Below are 4,898 nucleotides of genomic sequence, written 5' to 3'. Positions count from 1 at the left end.
TAATAGAGATCTTCATATTTTCATATCTAGGGACTGGCATACTCTTAAGAGATCACAATATCCTTTACAACACCAAGTGAATTTCCATTGGGATGGACACAGAGACCCAAAGATCTGTGAAAGATCCAGGTAATACCAGGATAAAAACTGGATCAGTTTGCAGATCATTCCGTGCTCTCTTGCAGCTCTCCGCATATCCTCTCACACTAGAAACAAAAGGCAAAGGCAGTAAGCCAATGCTTCCTAACTACCCCTTGCCATGTTCCCAGCCAACTTCCCCATCCATCTACTCTGGGGTCCTAAATCCAATAGCTGTTGTTGTCACTCCAAAGTTAAAGCTATCTGTCATTGCAGAATCCCCTTGTTATGAAGACCATTAGGCCCTTGTCACGTTGCATGATAGCACCCACTAAGGCTAGGATCTCAATTATAAATATCCCAAACCTAGCTTCCCTGCAAACAGCCAGCATCCATCCAGCAAACAGCACACAGTTGGCTCCCAGTCTGTGCTCCATACATGCAGAACACTTGCTGTGTCTCCCTCAGTTCCCATCTAAGTAGGGTTGCCATAAGTCTGGACCTCCAAACCAGGACAAATGTAGGACAAAAATTTCAAATGAAGGGCTTATTTTTTAAAAATGGAGGACACGCGGAAAAATTTGTTGGTTTAAAAAAAAAGTTAATATAAATACATGTTTCTTAGGCATGACCAAAATGGAGGACATTTGGGCATTATTCCTAGACAGATGACAGAAATGTACTTTCCCTTTCTGGCCACCCCCCTCCCCCCATTCCAAACAGCACATTTGGGCATTGAACATGGCTTTACTTAACATGGCAGTCTCTTGCATATTTCAGAGGCTTATTCAATAACCAAACTCTTTGGGTTTCACACTGAACATGCTATGCATACTGAATATGTCAAGGTGGTTTAACAAGAAGTGGGTTTGCCCTCGGATTCAACTGTACTTCTCAGAAGTGTGTACTTGGTCAAGGGACTTTGGTTTTTTTTCACTGCGCATGAGTTTGTAAAAATCAGAGCAACTTACATTGGTTGTGCCGCAGAAGCTGGCTCATTTCATCATCATCACTATCCTCTTCCTCCTCCTCCTCTTCTTCCTCCTTCCTCCCTCCTCCCTCCCTTCCTCCCTCCTTCCTTCCTCCCCCTTCCTCCTTCCTCCCTTCCTCCCTCCTCCCTTCCTCCCTCCTCCTCCTCCTCTTTTCCTTCCTCCCTCCTTCCTCCTTCCTCCCTCCTCTTCCTCTGCCTCCCAGCCCAGGCCCAAGCAGAGGAGGAAGTGGGTGGCTGCCTTGGTGCACTCCCCCCCCCCCGCGCGCCAAGGCAGGAGGCAGGCAGCCAGCCACCTCCGCCTCAGCCTCCTCCTCTGCCTCCCGGGCCCAAGGAAGTGCCCAGCGCGGAGGTGCGCCAGGCGGAGGAGGCGGTGGGTGGCTGCCTGCCAGTGCCTGCTGCTTGGTGCGCGCACGCGTGTGTGCAGGGAGCACCAAGCCAGGCAAGCACCTCTGCCTCCTCCTCCGCTTGGGCCTGGGCTGGGAGGCAGAGGAGGAAGGAAGGAGGGAGAAAGGAAGGGAGGCTTGGAACGGAGGAGAAGAAGGTGCGCCTCCTGTGCACGCCCACGCCCGCGTCCCCTCCCCACCTCCCCGCCACCCTCCCCCTGCGCACCGCCTCCTCCTTCGCTTCCGAACGGAGGAGGAGGAGGAAGTGGGTGGCGTGGCCACGCGGGGAGGCAGGGGAAGGTGGGTTGGCGCCGCGCGGGCCCCAAACCGGGGGCTGGGGGCCAAACTGGACCGGGACCGGGAGGGGGCCCCCAAAAGCGGGTTTGTCACGGGGGCCGCCGGGTTATGGCATCCCTTCATCTAAGCCATATCCTGTTCTCAGTAGTCTCTTCTCCGGGACAGGTAAATACTACCCCTTCTACATCCCTAAAATTTTGCTGTCCAATTTCCATACCTCTATTTTGGTTAGCTCTGTATGGTGTGTCCCTTTGAATTACTATCATTAGCATATTTCTAAATAAAAATCCCCTTATTCACCCAACCCTAGAGTCCTCCTCAGTTAGTACTGGTATGCATACAGTGGACCCTTGTTATACGCTGAGGTTTGGTTCCAAGATCTCCCGTGTATAACAAAATCCGTGTGTCCTCAAGTCTCATTACATATAATGACATAGCAAAATGGTGTCCCTTATAAAAAATGGAAAATCAAGGTAAATTTATACTTTTTTGGTACATTTTCAAACCGTGTATGCTTAAATCCGTGTATAAAAAATCCGTGTATAAGGGCCGACTGTAGGTGGAAATGATCCTCAAGTTCCCCAGCCTCTCGCAGGATTCTTTGAGCTCAGCAAATTCTCGCTACTTTTAAAAAAGAAGCTGAACCAGTTGGTGGGGATCTCCAGTCTCTCACTTTTATTTGGATAACAAAGTGTATAACTAGGCTGGCTGGAGTGTGGGTAGGTGAGGACGTGTCCCTGGGCTGCCATCTAAAAGGGCAACCATATGCCACCTACTCTACTTGTCATGGAAGAAGGAAGATGGGAAAGCAGGGAGTACATAAATGTATCAGCTCTCGTGGCACTTGCCTGCTGAGAAAGAAGGTTACCCACTTCCCTTTTGATGGCTTTAGAACTGCCATTGGCACCATCTCCTCGCTCCTTCCTTCCATAGCCAGAAGAGTATGGGGGTGGTATATGCATACACATGTACATGCTTGTTCACCAGCTGAGGGTGCCAGTGCTCAGGGACATAGCCATGATTTTGGGAAGGGGAGGGTCCAGATAATGGGGTTTGGGTGCAGTGGCACAGCGGCACTCACCATTCGTTGTATCTAACAGAAGGGGGGGGGTCTGGACCCCATGGATCCCGCACCCTTGGCTATGTTCCTGCAGTGCTGAAGAGCAGCTATAAAAGCAGGCTTTCCTGAGCTGGTGACAGCAACAGTGAGGGCCATGGTTTCATTTTCTCAAGTCCAGGAGGATACGAAAGTTCAGAAACTTAGGCTCAGTAGTAAAAAAATTCAGAAACTCTTAATAGGAAGCTATAGAGCCGGCCTAGTTACTTTCATTGCCAGAAATGACCAGCAAACATTACAATCACATAATTAAACTACACACAATTCTGGTGGGCTTAATTCATATTCATTAAAATTAATAAACACATTTCTCTTTCTTTTCCCACACCACCCCTTTCTCTTTCTTGTTATAGCCAGATGCTTTCTTACAAATGATCTTGAACAAGTTCATCTCCTAACCTGGCTTATCTCAACAGCTGTGTCTGAACTCACAGTTCTAAAATATTTCTATCACTACTACATATCCCATCACTATGTATTATGGCAGAACAAAAGACTCCTGACAGATTTCCATTACTGGCCCCTAATCTATGTTCCTGTGAAACTGGTTCCTTGTTCCCCGTTTGTATGAAACCTCAAAACATTCAGTTCAACAGGGGCAGGAAGTTTATATGTCCTGATGCTGAACGCTTGATAAATAACATGTGTTTCCCCTCAGCTCTTACATGTAAAATCTCAGATGCACTCATGAACCTGAAGCCATTCACATGAAATAATTATAGTGCTACATTTAACTGGCATGTGGTGCCATCCTATGGAATCCTGGGATTTTCAGTGTAGGCAAATCCATTTAAAATGCTCAGCCAGAGTGCTCTAGTGGCCCACCAAACTACAAACAAACTTGACATAGGATGGAACCATGGCACTTAAAGTAGAATAATGGCAAAATAATGGCTGGATGTCCATCTACTGGGAGTCCTTTGATTGTATATTCCTTCTTGGCGGGGGATTGAACTAGATGCCCCTCATGGTCTCTTTCAATTCTATGATTCTCTGGTGCTATAATTGTGTAATGTGAATGGCCACTTTGAAACTTTAAGGAAAAACCCACATGCTAACAATCCAAGATCATCATATAGAAATATATACTGGTTTAACAAGGCTGCCTCACTCATGAGTCTGGAATCAGAGCTGGCACACTGGAGACATATGGTAAGCATTAGTGCTTGCCTGAGGTCGGCAGTAGGAAGTATGCATTGCAAGAGCTGGGGGATGGGGGATTAATGTCCTCCCTAGAAACTAATGGGGAAAGGATGTGTTATATTTCTAGAAGGTGGCATGAGACATTTTACTTTTTTATGGGGAGGGGTGGTGGCTCAGTTCTTTCAAGCAACACTGTGGCAGAATGCCCATTGGAATAAATTCTCAGGCAAAATACACTATGACATTCAGCCACCCACCTGTAAGTCAGTGGTGCCTCCTCACACCTTACCACCGCCACTTTTGCAAGGGGCAAAGTATCCTGCCATTGGTTCGGGGAAGATTCTGCCCAGCTCTCATAAGTAATCCCCTTTGCAAGGCCCAATGGTCTCTCCATTACAGTGCCCATTGCCAGTGGTGACTAGTCTCTTTCTCCCTACTGTTTTGCACAATGTGAGCCAAGGTGCACGGAGCAGAACAAACAGTACTTGCAGACAGAGTGTCTTCCAACGCAACTCCTTAAAGCATATGGACAAGTACTGTTGCAAATGACATTGACCACACTGTGTTCCCCAAAAGGTGAAGTCACAAAAAAGATGCCAGCCACAGATGCTGGCAAAACATCAGGAACAAACTCTTCTAGAACATGCCCACATAGCCTGAAAAACCCACAAAAAACTATTAGGAAGATTGCCAATGAGAGATGGAGAACCTGGTTGAGGTATGCAAATGGAAGTGTACCTAGACAATAGCAACCTTTCATGCATTTGCTCACATAAAAAAATCTGCTGCAGTTATTTAGTATTCATTGTGCATCTTCCTCCTCCTCTTTCTCTGATCTCCCCAAATATCAGTAGCAAATATCAGTAGCATGCTATTCCTCCCCTTCCCC

The sequence above is a fragment of the Sceloporus occidentalis genome, unplaced genomic scaffold (genome assembly GCF_023333645.1).
Source record: "Sceloporus occidentalis isolate IW3139 unplaced genomic scaffold, rSceOcc1.0.p SCAF_2, whole genome shotgun sequence".
NCBI lineage: Eukaryota > Metazoa > Chordata > Lepidosauria > Squamata > Phrynosomatidae > Sceloporus > Sceloporus occidentalis.
Note: the sequence above shows the minus strand (reverse complement) of the source record.